Below are 14,174 nucleotides of genomic sequence, written 5' to 3' on the forward strand. Positions count from 1 at the left end.
AGCCCTGACCCCGTGACAGCTATTTGCCACCGCAGCCCTGACCCGCTCACAGGGACTGGCCCACGCAGCCCTGACCCACTCACACGGACTGGCCCCCGCAGCCCTGACCCGCTCACAGGGACTGGCCCCCGCAGCCCTGACCCGCTCACAGGGACTGGCCCCCGCAGCCCTGACCCGCTAACAGGGATTGGCCCCCGCAGCCCTCACCCGCTCACAGGGACTGGCCCCTGCAGCCATGACCCGATCACAGGCAGTGTCCCCCGCAGCCCTGTCCCGCTGACATGGACTGGCCCACGCAGCACTGACCCCCTGACAGCTATTTGCCACCGCAGCCCTCAACCGCTAACAGGGACTGGCCCCCGCAGCCATGACCCGATCACAGGGACTGGCCCCCGCAGCCCTGTCCCGCTGACATGGACTGGCCCCCGCAACCCTGACCCCCTGACAGCTATTTGCCACCGCAGCCCTGCCCCCCCTGACAGCTATTTGCCGCCGCAGCCTTCACCCGCTAACAGGGACTGGCCCCCGCAGCCCTCACCCGCTCACAGGGACTGGCCCTCGCAGCCCTCAACCGCTCACAGGGACTGGCCCCAGCAGCCATCACCCGATCACAGGGACTGGCCCCCGCAGCCCTGTACCGCTGAAATGGATTGGCCCCCACAGCCCTGACCCCCTGACAGCTATTTGCCACCGCAGCCCTGACCCCCTGACAGCTATTTGCCACCGCAGCACTGGCCCGCTCACAGGGACTGGCCCCCGCAGCCTTGGCCCTCTCTCAGGGACTGGCCCCCGCAGCCCTCACCCGCTCACAGGGACTGTCCCCCGCAGCCCTGACCCGCTCACAGGGACTGTCCCCCGCAGCCCTGACCCGCTCACGGGGACTGGCACACGCAGCCCTCACCCGCTAACAGGGACTGGCCCCCGCAGCCCTCACCCGCTCACAGGGATAGGCCCCCGCAGCCATGACCCGATCACAGGCACTGTCCTCCGCAGCCCTGTCCCGCTGACATGGACTGGCCCCCGCAGCCCTGACCCCCTGACAGCTGTTTGCCACCGCAGCCCTGACCCCCTGACAGCTATTTGCCACCGCAGCCCTGGCCCTCTCACAGGGACTGGCCCCCGCAGCCCTGGCCCGCTCACAGGGACTGGCCCCCGCAGCCCAGACCCGCTCACAGGGACTGGCCCCCGCAGCCCTGACCCCCTCACAGGGACTGGCCCCCGCCGCCCTGACCCGCTCACAGGGACTGGCCCCCGCAGCCCTGACCCGCTCACAGGGACTGGCCCCCGCAGCCCTGACCCGCTCACAGGGACTGGCACCCGCAGCCCTGACTCGCTCACAGGGACTGGCCCCCGCAGCCCTGACCCGCTCACAGGGACTGGCCCCCGCAGCCCTGTCCCGCTCACAGGGACTGGCCCCCGCAGCCCTGTCCCGCTCACAGGGACTGGCCCCCGCAGCCCTGACCCGCTCACAGGGACTGGCCCCCGCAGCCCTGACCCGCTCACAGGGACTGGCCCCCGCAGCCCTGACCCGCTCACAGGGACTTGCCCCCGCAGCCCTGACCCGCTCACAGGGACTGGCCCCCGCAGCCCAGACCCGCTCACAGGCACTGTCCCCCGCAGCCCTGACCCGCTCACAGGCACTCTCCCCCGCCGCCCTGTCCCGCTGAAATGGACTGGCCCCCGCAGCCCTGACCCCCTGACAGCTATTTGCCACCGCAGCCCTGACCCCCTGACAGCTATTTGCCTCCGCAGCCCTGACCCGCTCACAGGGACTGGCCCCCGCAGCCCTGACCCGCTGACAGGGACTGGCCCCCGCAGCCCTGACCCGCTCACAGGGACTGGCCCCCGCAGCCCTGACCCGCTCACAGGGACTGGCCCCCGCAGCCCTGACCCGTTCACAGGGACTGGCCCCCGCCGCCCTGACCCGCTAACAGGGACTGGGACCCGCAGCCCTGACCTGCTCACAGGGACTGGCCACCGCAGCCATGACCCGATCACAGGCACTGTCCCCCGCAGCCCTGTCCCGCTGACATGGACTGGCCCCCGCAGCCCTGACCCCGTGACAGCTATTTGCCACCGCAGCCCTCACCCGCTAACAGGGACTGGCCCCCGCAGCCCTCACCCGCTCACAGGGACTGGCCCCCGCAGCCATGACCCGATCACAGGGACTGGCTCCCGCAGCCGTATCCCGCTGACATGGACTGGCCCCCGCAGCCCTGTCCCGCTGACATGGACTGGCCCCCGCAACCCTGGCCCGCTCACAGGGACTGGCCCCAGCAGCCCTGGCCCGCTCACAGGGACTGGCCCCCGCAGCCCTGGCCCGCTCACAGGGACTGGCCCCCGCAGCCCTGGCCCGCTCACAGGGACTGGCCCCCGCAGCCCTGGCCCGCTCACAGCGACTGGCCCCCGCATCCCTGGCCCGCTCACAGGGACTGGCCCCCGCAGCCCTGGCCCGCTCACAGGGACTGGCCCCCGCAGCCCTGACCCGCTCACAGGGACTGGCCCCCGCAGCCCTGACCCGCTCACAGGGACTGGCCCCCGCAGCCCTGACCCGCTCACAGGGACTGGCCCCCGCAGCCCTGACCCGCTAACAGGGACTGGCCCCCGCACCCCTGACCCGCTCACAGGGACTTGCCCCCGCAGCCCTGACCCGCTCACAAGGACTGGCCCCCGCAGCCCTGACCCGCTCACAGGGACTGGCCCCCGCAGCCCTGACCCGCTCACAGGGACTGGCCTAAGCAGCCCTGACCCGCTCACAGTGACTGGCCCCCGCAGCCCTGACCCGCTAACAGGGACTGGCCCCCGCAGCCCTGACCCGCTCACAGGGACTGGCCCCCGCAGCCCTGAACCGCTCACAGGGACTGGCCCCCGCAGCCCTGACCCGCTCACAGGGACTGGCACCCGCAGCCCTGACCCGCTCACAGGGACTGGCCCCCGCAGCCCTGACCCTCTCACAGGGACTGGCCCCCGCAGCCCTGACCCTCTCACAGGGACTGGCCCCCGCAGCCCTGACCCGCTCACAGGGACTGGCCCCCGCAGCCCTGACCCGGTCACAGGGACTGGCCCCCGCAGCCCTGACCCGCTCACGGGGACTGATCCCCGCAGCCCTGACCCGCTCACAGGGACTGGCCCCCGCAGCCCTGACCCGCTCACAGCGACTGGCCCCCGCAGCCCTGACCCGCTCACTGGGACTGGCCCCCGCAGCCCTGACCCGCTCACAGGGACTGGCCCCCGCAGCCCTGACACGCTCACAGGCACTGTCCCCCGCAGCCCTGACCCGCTCACAGGCACTGTCCCCCGCAGCCCTGTCCCGCTGACATGGATGGCCCCCGCAGCCCTGACCCCCTGACAGCTATTTGCCACCGCAGCCCTGACCCCGTGACAGCTATTTGCCACCGCAGCCCTGACCCGCTCACAGGGACTGGACCACGCAGCCCTGACCCGCTCACACGGACTGGCCCCCGCAGCCCTGACCCGCTCACAGGGACTGGCCCCCGCAGCCCTGACCCGCTCACAGGGACTGGCCCCCGCAGCCCAGACCCGCTAACAGGGACTGGCCCCCGCACCCCTCACCCGCTCACAGGGACTGGCCCCCGCAGCCATGACCCGATCACAGGCAGTGTCCCCCGCAGCCCTGTCCCGCTGACATGGACTGGTCCCCGCAGCACTGACCCCCTGACAGCTATTTGCCACCGCAGCCCTCACCCGCTAACAGGGACTGGCACCCGCAGCCCTCACCCGCTCACAGCGACTGGCACCCGCTGCCCTGACCTTCTCACAGGGACTGGCCCAAGCAGCCCTGACCCGCTCACAGGGACTGGCCCACGCAGCCCTGACCCGCTCACAGGGACTGGCCCCCGCTGCCCTGACCCGCTCACAGGGACTGGCCCCCGCAGCCCTGACCCGCTCACAGGGACTGGCCCCCGCAGCCCTGACCCACTCACAGGGACTGGCCCCCGCAGCCCTGACCCGCTCACTGGTACTGGCCCCCGCAGCCCTGACCCGCTCACAGGGACTGGCCCCCGCAGCCCTGACACGCTCACAGGCACAGTCCCCCGCAGCCCTGACCCGCTCACAGGCACTGTCCCCCGCAGCCCTGTCCCGCTGACATGGATGGCCCCCGCAGCCCTGACCCCCTGACAGCTATTTGCCACCGCAGCCCTGACCCCGTGACAGCTATTTGCCACCGCAGCCCTGACCCGCTCACAGGGACTGGCCCACGCAGCCCTGACCCACTCACACGGACTGGCCCCCGCAGCCCTGACCCGCTCACAGGGACTGGCCCCCGCAGCCCTGACCCGCTCACAGGGACTGGCCCCCGCAGCCCTGACCCGCTAACAGGGACTGGCCCCCGCAGCCCTCACCCGCTCACAGGGACTGGCCCCTGCAGCCATGACCCGATCACAGGCAGTGTCCCCCGCAGCCCTGTCCCGCTGACATGGACTGGCCCACGCAGCACTGACCCCCTGACAGCTAATTGCCACCGCAGCCCTCAACCGCTAACAGGGACTGGCCCCCACAGCCCTCACCCGCTCACAGGGACTGGCCCCCGCAGCCATGACCCGATCACAGGGACTGGCCCCCGCAGCCCTGTCCCGCTGACATGGACTGTCCCCCGCAACCCTGACCCCCTGACAGCTATTTGCCACCGCAGCCCTGCCCCCCTGACAGCTATTTGCCGCCGCAGCCTTCACCCGCTAACAGGGACTGGCCCCCGCAGCCCTCACCCGCTCACAGGGACTGGCCCTCGCAGCCCTCAACCGCTCACAGGGACTGGCCCCAGCAGCCATCACCCGATCACAGGGACTGGCCCCCGCAGCCCTGTACCGCTGAAATGGATTGGCCCCCGCAGCCCTGACCCCCTGACAGCTATTTGCCACCGCAGCCCTGACCCCCTGACAGCTATTTGCCACCGCAGCACTGGCCCGCTCACAGGGACTGGCCCCCGCAGCCTTGGCCCTCTCTCAGGGACTGGCCCCCGCAGCCCTCACCCGCTCACAGGGACTGTCCCCCGCAGCCCTGACCCGCTCACAGGGACTGTCCCCCACAGCCCTGACCCGCTCACGGGGACTGGCACACGCAGCCCTCACCCGCTAACAGGGACTGGCCCCCGCAGCCCTCACCCGCTCACAGGGATAGGCCCCCGCAGCCATGACCCGATCACAGGCACTGTCCTCCGCAGCCCTGTCCCGCTGACATGGACTGGCCCCCGCAGCCCTGACCCCCTGACAGCTGTTTGCCACCGCAGCCCTGACCCCCTGACAGCTATTTGCCACCGCAGCCCTGGCCCTCTCACAGGGACTGGCCCCCGCAGCCCTGGCCCGCTCACAGGGACTGGCCCCCGCAGCCCAGACCCGCTCACAGGGACTGGCCCCCGCAGCCCTGACCCCCTCACAGGGACTGGCCCCCGCCGCCCTGACCCGCTCACAGGGACTGGCCCCCGCAGCCCTGACCCGCTCACAGGGACTGGCCCCCGCAGCCCTGACCCGCTCACAGGGACTGGCACCCGCAGCCCTGACTCGCTCACAGGGACTGGCCCCCGCAGCCCTGACCCGCTCACAGGGACTGGCCCCCGCAGCCCTGTCCCGCTCACAGGGCCTGGCCCCCGCAGCCCTGTCCCGCTCACAGGGACTGGCCCCCGCAGCCCTGACCCGCTCACAGGGACTGGCCCCCGCAGCCCTGACCCGCTCACAGGGACTGGCCCCCGCAGCCCTGACCCGCTCACAGGGACTGGCCCCCGCAGCCCTGACCCGCTCACAGGGACTGGCCCCCGCAGCCCTGACCCGCTCACAGGCACTGTCCCCCGCAGCCCTGACCCGCTCACAGGCACTCTCCCCCGCCGCCCTGTCCCGCTGAAATGGACTGGCCCCCGCAGCCCTGACCCCCTGACAGCTATTTGCCACCGCAGCCCTGACCCCCTGACAGCTATTTGCCTCCGCAGCCCTGACCCGCTCACAGGGACTGGCCCCCGCAGCCCTGACCCGCTCACAGGGACTGGCCCCCGCAGCCCTGACCCGCTCACAGGGACTGGCCCCCGCAGCCCTGACCCGCTCACAGGGACTGGCCCCCGCAGCCCTGACCCGTTCACAGGGACTGGCCCCCGCCGCCCTGACCCGCTAACAGGGACTGGGACCCGCAGCCCTGACCTGCTCACAGGGACTGGCCACCGCAGCCATGACCCGATCACAGGCACTGTCCCCCGCAGCCCTGTCCCGCTGACATGGACTGGCCCCCGCAGCCCTGACCCCGTGACAGCTATTTGCCACCGCAGCCCTCACCCGCTAACAGGGACTGGCCCCCGCAGCCCTCACCCGCTCACAGGGACTGGCCCCCGCAGCCATGACCCGATCACAGGGACTGGCTCCCGCAGCCGTGTCCCGCTGACATGGACTGGCCCCCGCAGCCCTGTCCCGCTGACATGGACTGGCCCCCGCAACCCTGGCCCGCTCACAGGGACTGGCCCCAGCAGCCCTGGCCCGCTCACAGGGAATGGCCCCCGCAGCCCTGGCCCGCTCACAGGGACTGGCCCCCGCAGCCCTGGCCCGCTCACAGGGACTGGCCCCCGCAGCCCTGGCCCGCTCACAGGGACTGGCCCCCGCATCCCTGGCCCGCTCACAGGGACTGGCCCCCGCAGCCCTGGCCCGCTCACAGGGACTGGCCCCCGCAGCCCTGACCCGCTCACAGGGACTGGCCCCCGCAGCCCTGACCCGCCTACAGGGACTGGCCTCCGCAGCCCTGACCCGCTCACAGGGACTGGCCCCCGCACCCCTGACCCGCTCACAGGGACTTGCCCCCGCAGCCCTGACCCGCTCACAAGGACTGGCCCCCGCAGCCCTGACCCGCTCACAGGGACTGGCCCCCGCAGCCCTGACCCGCTCACAGGGACTGGCCTAAGCAGCCCTGACCCGCTCACAGTGACCTTCCCCCGCAGCCCTGACCCGCTAACAGCGACTGGCCCCTGCAGCCCTGACCCGCTCACAGGGACTGGCCCCCGCAGCCCTGACCCGCTCACATTGACTGGCCCCCGCACCCCTGGCCCGCTCACAGGGACTGGCCCCCGCAGCCCTGGCCCGCTCACAGTGACTGGCCCCCGCAGCCCTGGACCGCTCAAAGGGACTGGCCCCCGCAGCCCTGGCCCGCTCACAGGGACTGGCCCCCAAGGGCCTGGCCCGCTCACAGGGACTGGCCCCCGCAGCCCTGGCCCGCTCACAGGGACTGGCCCCCGCAGCCCTCACCCGCTCACAGGGACTTGCCCCCGCAGCCCTGACCCGCTCACAGGGACTGGTCCCCGCAGCCCTGACCCCCTGACAGGGACTGGTCCCCGCAGCCCTGACCCGCTCACTGGGACTGGTCCCCGCAGCCCTGACCGGCTCACAGGGACTGTCCCCCGCAGCCCTGACCGGCTCACAGGGACTGTCCCCCGCAGCCCTGACCGGCTCACAGGGACTGGTCCCCGCAGCCCTGACCGGCTCACAGGGACTGGTCCCCGCAGCCCTGACCGGCTCACAGGGACTGGTCCCCGCAGCCCTGACCCGCTCACAGGGACTGGTCCCCGCAGCCCTGACCCCCTGACAGGGACTGGTCCCCGCAGCCCTGACCCCCTGACAGCTATTTGCGACCGCAGCCCTCACCCCCTCACAGGGACTCGCCCCCGCAGCCATGACACGATCACAGGCACTGTCCCCCGCAGCCCTGTCCCGCTGACATGGACTGGCCCCCGCAGCCCTGTCCCGCCACAGGGACTGGCCCCCGCTGCCCAGTCCCGCTGACAGCTATTTGCCACCGCAGCCCTGACCCGCTCACAGGGACTGTCCCCCGCAGCCCTGACCCGCTCACAGGGACTGTCCCCCGCAGCCCTGAACCGCTCACAGGGACTGGCTCCCGCAGCCCTGACCCGCTCACAGGGACTGGTCCCCGCAGCCCTGACCCCCTGACAGGGACTGGTCCCCGCAGCCCTGACCCCCTGACAGGGACTGGCCCCCGCAGCCCTGACCCGCTCACTGGGACTGGTCCCCGCAGCCCTGACCGGCTCACAGGGACTGTCCCCCGCAGCCCTGACCGGCTCACAGGGACTGTCCCCCGCAGCCCTGACCGGCTCACAGGGACTGGTCCCCGCAGCCCTGACCGGCTCACAGGGACTGGTCCCCGCAGCCCTGACCGGCTCACAGGGACTGGTCCCCGCAGCCCTGACCCGCTCACAGGGACTGGTCCCCGCAGCCCTGACCCCCTGACAGGGACTGGTCCCCGCAGCCCTGACCCCCTGACAGCTATTTGCGACCGCAGCCCTCACCCCCTCACAGGGACTCGCCCCCGCAGCCATGACACGATCACAGGCACTGTCCCCCGCAGCCCTGTCCCGCTGACATGGACTGGCCCCCGCAGCCCTGTCCCGCCACAGGGACTGGCCCCCGCTGCCCAGTCCCGCTGACAGCTATTTGCCACCGCAGCCCTGACCCGCTCACAGGGACTGTCCCCCGCAGCCCTGACCCGCTCACAGGGACTGTCCCCCGCAGCCCTGAACCGCTCACAGGGACTGGCCCTCGCAGCCCTGACCCGCTCACAGGGACTGGTCCCCGCAGCCCTGACCCCCTGACAGGGACTGGTCCCCGCAGCCCTGACCCGCTCACAGGGACTGGTCCCCGCAGCCCTGACCCGCTGACAGGGACTGGTCCCCGCAGCCCTGACCCGCTCACAGGGACTGGTCCCCGCAGCACTGACCCGCTCACAGGGACTGGTCCCCGCAGCCATGACCCACTCACAGGGACTTGCCCCTGCAGCCCTGACCCCCTGACAGTTATTTGCCACCGCAGCCCTCACCCCCTCACAGGGACTGGCCCCCGCAGCCATGACCCGATCACAGGCACTGTCCCCCGCAGCCCTGTCCCGCTGACATGGACTGGCCCCCGCAGCCCTGACCCTCTGACAGCTCTTTGCCACCGCAGCCCTGACCCGCTAACAGGGACTGTCCCCGGCAGCCCTGACCCGCTCACAGGGACTGGCCCCCGCAGCCCTGACCCGCTCACAGTGACTGGCCCCCGCAGCCCTGACCCGCTCACAGGGACTTGTCCCCGCAGCCCTGACCCCCTGACAGGGACTGGTCCCCGCAGCCCTGACCCGCTCACAGCGACTGCTCCCCGCAGCCCTGACCCGCTCACAGGGACTGGTCCCCGCAGCCCTGACCAGCTCACCGGGACTGGTCCCCGCAGCCCTTACCCGCTCACAGGGACTTGTCCCCGCAGCCCTGACCCATTCACAGGGACTGGCCCCCGCAGCCCTGACCCCCTGACAGCTATTTGCCACCGCAGCCCTCACCCGCTCACAGGGACTGGCCCCCGCAGCCATGACACGATCTCAGGCACTGTCCCCCGCAACCCTGTCCCGCTGCCATGCACTGGCCCCCGCAGCCCTGTGCCGCCACTGGGACTGGCCCCCGCAGCCATGGCCCGCTCACACGGACTGGCCCGCGCAGCCCTGCCCGCTCACAGGGACTGGCCCCGCAGCCCTGACCCTCTGACAGCTATTTGCCACCGCAGCCCTGACCCGCTAACAGTGACTGTCCCCCGCAGCCCTGACCCGCTCACAGGGATTGGCCCCTGCAGCCCTGACCCGCTCACAGGGACTGGCCCCCGCTGCCCTGACCCGCTCACGGGGTCTGGTCCCCGCAGCCCTGACCCTCTGACAGGGACTGGTCCCCGCAGCCCTGACCCGCTCACCGGGACAGGTCCCCGCAGCCCTGTCCCGCTCACAGGGACCTGTCCCCGCAGCCCTGACTGGCTCACAGGGACTGGTCCCCGCAGCCCTGACCGGCTCACAGGGACTGGTCCCCGCAGCCCTGGCCAGCTCACAGGGACTTGTCCCCGCAGCCCTGACCCGCTCACAGGGAATGGTTCCCGCAGCCCTGACCCGCTCACAGCGACTGGCCCCCGCAGCCCTGACCGCCTGACAGCTATTTGCCACCGCAGCCCTGACCCGCTAACAGGGACTGCCCCCGCAGCCCTGACCCGCTCACAGGGACTGGCCCCCGCAGCCCTGACCTGCTCACAGGGACTTGCCCCCGCAGCCCTGACCCGCTCACAGGGACTGGTCCCCGCAGCCCTGACCGGCTCACAGGGACTGGTCCCCGCAGCCCTGACCGGCTCACAGGGACTGGTCCCCGCAGCCCTGACCCGCTCACAGGGACTGGTCCCCGCAGCCCTGACCCCCTGACAGCTATTTGCGACCGCAGCCCTCACCCCGTCACAGGGACTCGCCCCCGCAGCCATGACACGATCACAGGCACTGTCCCCCGCAGCCCTGTCCCGCTGACATGGACTGGCCCCCGCAGCCCTGTCCCGCCACAGGGACTGGCCCCTGCTGCCCAGTCCCGCTGACAGCTATTTGCCGCCGCAGCCCTGACCCGCTCACAGGGACTGTCCCCCGCAGCCCTGACCCGCTCACAGGGACTATCCCCCGCAGCCCTGACCCGCTCACAGGGACTGGTCCCCGCAGCCCTGACCCCCTGACAGGGACTGGTCCCCGCAGCCCTGACCCGCTCACAGGGACTGGTCCCCGCAGCCCTGACCCGATCACAGGGACTGGTCCCCGCAGCCCTGACCCTCTGACAGCTATTTGCCACCGCAGCCCTGACCCGCTAACAGGGACTGTCCCCCGCAGCCCTGACCCGCTCACAGGGATTGGCCCCTGCACCCCTGACCCGCTCACAGGGACTGGCCCCCGCAGCCCTGACCCGCTCACGGGGTCTGGTCCCCGCAGCCCTGACCCTCTGACAGGGACTGGTCCCCGCAGCCCTGACCCGCTCACCGGGACAGGTCCCCGCAGCCCAGTCCCGCTCACAGGGACCTGTCCCCGCAGCCCAGACTGGCTCACAGGGACTGGTCCCCGCAGCCCTGACCGGCTCACAGGGACTGGTCCCCGCAGCCCTGGCCGGCTCACAGGGATTTGTCCCCGCAGCCCTGACCCGCTCACAGGGAATGGTTCCCGCAGCCCTGACCCGCTCACAGCGACTGGCCCCCGCAGCCCTGACCGCCTGACAGCTATTTGCAACCGCAGCCCTGACCCGCTAACAGGGACTGTCCCCCGCAGCCCTGACCCGCTCACAGGGACTGGCCCCCGCAGCCCTGACCTGCTCACAGGGACTTGCCCCCGCAGCCCTGACCCACTCACAGGGACTGGTCCCCGCAGCCCTGACCCCCTGACAGGGACTGGTCCCCGCAGCCCTGACCCGCTCACAGGGACTGGTCCCCGCAGCCCTGACCCGCTCACAGGGGCTGTCCCCCGCAGCCCTGTCCGGCTCACAGGGACTGGTCCCCGCAGCCCTGACCGGCTCACAGGGACTGGTCCCCGCAGCCCTGACCCGCTCACAGGGACTGGTCCCCGCAGCCCTGACCCCCTGACAGGGACTGGTCTCCGCTGCCCTGACCCCCTGACAGCTACTTGCGACCGCAGCCCTCACCCCCTCACAGGGACTCGCCCCCGCAGCCATGACACGATCACAGGCACTGTCCCCCGCAGCCCTGTCCCGCTGACATGGACTGGCCCCCGCAGCCCTGTCCCGCCACAGGGACTGGCCCCTGCTGCCCAGTCCCGCTGACAGCTATTTGCCGCCGCTGCCCTGACCCGCTCACAGGGACTGTCCCCCGCAGCCCTGACCCGCTCACAGGGACTGTCCCCCGCAGCCCTGACCCGCTCACACGGACTGTCCCCCGCAGCCCTGACCCGCTCACAGGGACTGTCCCCCGCAGCCCTGACCCGCTCACAGGGACTGGCCCCCGCAGCCCTGGCCCGCTCACAGGGACTGGCCCCCGCAGCCCTGACCCGCTCACAGGGACTGGCCCCCGCAGCCCTGACCCGCCTACAGGGACTGGCCTCCGCAGCCCTGACCCGCTCACAGGGACTGGCCCCCGCACCCCTGACCCGCTCACAGGGACTTGCCCCCGCAGCCCTGACCCGCTCACAAGGACTGGCCCCCTCAGCCCTGACCCGCTCACAGGGACTGGCCCCCGCAGCCCTGACCCGCTCACAGGGACTGGCCTAAGCAGCCCTGACCCGCTCACAGTGACCTTCCCCCGCAGCCCTGACCCGCTAACAGCGACTGGCCCCTGCAGCCCTGACCCGCTCACAGGAACTGGCCCCCGCAGCCCTGACCCGCTCACAGGGACTGGCCCCCGCACCCCTGGCCCGCTCACAGGGACTGGCCCCCGCAGCCCTGGCCCGCTCACAGTGACTGGCCCCCGCAGCCCTGGACCGCTCAAAGGGACTGGCCCCCGCAGCCCTGGCCCGCTCACAGGGACTGGCCCCCGAGGGCCTGGCCCGCTCACAGGGACTGGCCCCCGCAGCCCTGGCCCGCTCACAGGGACTGGCCCCCGCAGCCCTCACCCACTCACAGGGACTTGCCCCCGCAGCCCTGACCCGCTCACAGGGACTGGTCCCCGCAGCCCTGACCCCCTGACAGGGACTGGTCCCCGCAGCCCTGACCCGCTCACTGGGACTGGTCCCCGCAGCCCTGACCGGCTCACAGGGACTGTCCCCCGCAGCCCTGACCGGCTCACAGGGACTGTCCCCCGCAGCCCTGACCGGCTCACAGGGACTGGTCCCCGCAGCCCTGACCGGCTCACAGGGACTGGTCCCCGCAGCCCTGACCGGCTCACAGGGACTGGTCCCCGCAGCCCTGACCCGCTCACAGGGACTGGTCCCCGCAGCCCTGACCCCCTGACAGGGACTGGTCCCCGCAGCCCTGACCCCCTGACAGCTATTTGCGACCGCAGCCCTCACCCCCTCACAGGGACTCGCCCCCGCAGCCATGACACGATCACAGGCACTGTCCCCCGCAGCCCTGTCCCGCTGACATGGACTGGCCCCCGCAGCCCTGTCCCGCCACAGGGACTGGCCCCCGCTGCCCAGTCCCGCTGACAGCTATTTGCCACCGCAGCCCTGACCCGCTCACAGGGACTGTCCCCCGCAGCCCTGACCCGCTCACAGGGATTGTCCCCCGCAGCCCTGAACCGCTCACAGGGACTGGCTCCCGCAGCCCTGACCCGCTCACAGGGACTGGTCCCCGCAGCCCTGACCCCCTGACAGGGACTGGTCCCCGCAGCCCTGACCCCCTGACAGGGACTGGCCCCCGCAGCCCTGACCCGCTCACTGGGACTGGTCCCCGCAGCCCTGACCGGCTCACAGGGACTGTCCCCCGCAGCCCTGACCGGCTCACAGGGACTGTCCCCCGCAGCCCTGACCGGCTCACAGGGACTGGTCCCCGCAGCCCTGACCGGCTCACAGGGACTGGTCCCCGCAGCCCTGACCGGCTCACAGGGACTGGTCCCCGCAGCCCTGACCCGCTCACAGGGACTGGTCCCCGCAGCCCTGACCCCCTGACAGGGACTGGTCCCCGCAGCCCTGACCCCCTGACAGCTATTTGCGACCGCAGCCCTCACCCCCTCACAGGGACTCGCCCCCGCAGCCATGACACGATCACAGGCACTGTCCCCCGCAGCCCTGTCCCGCTGACATGGACTGGCCCCCGCAGCCCTGTCCCGCCACAGGGACTGGCCCCCGCTGCCCAGTCCCGCTGACAGCTATTTGCCACCGCAGCCCTGACCCGCTCACAGGGACTGTCCCCCGCAGCCCTGACCCGCTCACAGGGACTGTCCCCCGCAGCCCTGAACCGCTCACAGGGACTGGCCCTCGCAGCCCTGACCCGCTCACAGGGACTGGTCCCCGCAGCCCTGACCCCCTGACAGGGACTGGTCCCCGCAGCCCTGACCCGCTCACAGGGACTGGTCCCCGCAGCCCTGACCCGCTGACAGGGACTGGTCCCCGCAGCCCTGACCCGCTCACAGGGACTGGTCCCCGCAGCACTGACCCGCTCACAGGGACTGGTCCCCGCAGCCATGACCCACTCACAGGGACTTGCCCCTGCAGCCCTGACCCCCTGACAGTTATTTGCCACCGCAGCCCTCACCCCCTCACAGGGACTGGCCCCCGCAGCCATGACCCGATCACAGGCACTGTCCCCCGCAGCCCTGTCCCGCTGACATGGACTGGCCCCCGCAGCCCTGACCCTCTGACAGCTCTTTGCCACCGCAGCCCTGACCCGCTAACAGGGACTGTCCCCGGCAGCCCTGACCCGCTCACAGGGACTGGCCCCCGCAGCCCTGACCCGCTCACAGTGACTGGCC

Source organism: Stegostoma tigrinum, unplaced genomic scaffold (assembly GCF_030684315.1).
Source record: "Stegostoma tigrinum isolate sSteTig4 unplaced genomic scaffold, sSteTig4.hap1 scaffold_84, whole genome shotgun sequence".
In the NCBI taxonomy this organism is placed as follows: Eukaryota; Metazoa; Chordata; class Chondrichthyes; order Orectolobiformes; family Stegostomatidae; genus Stegostoma; species Stegostoma tigrinum.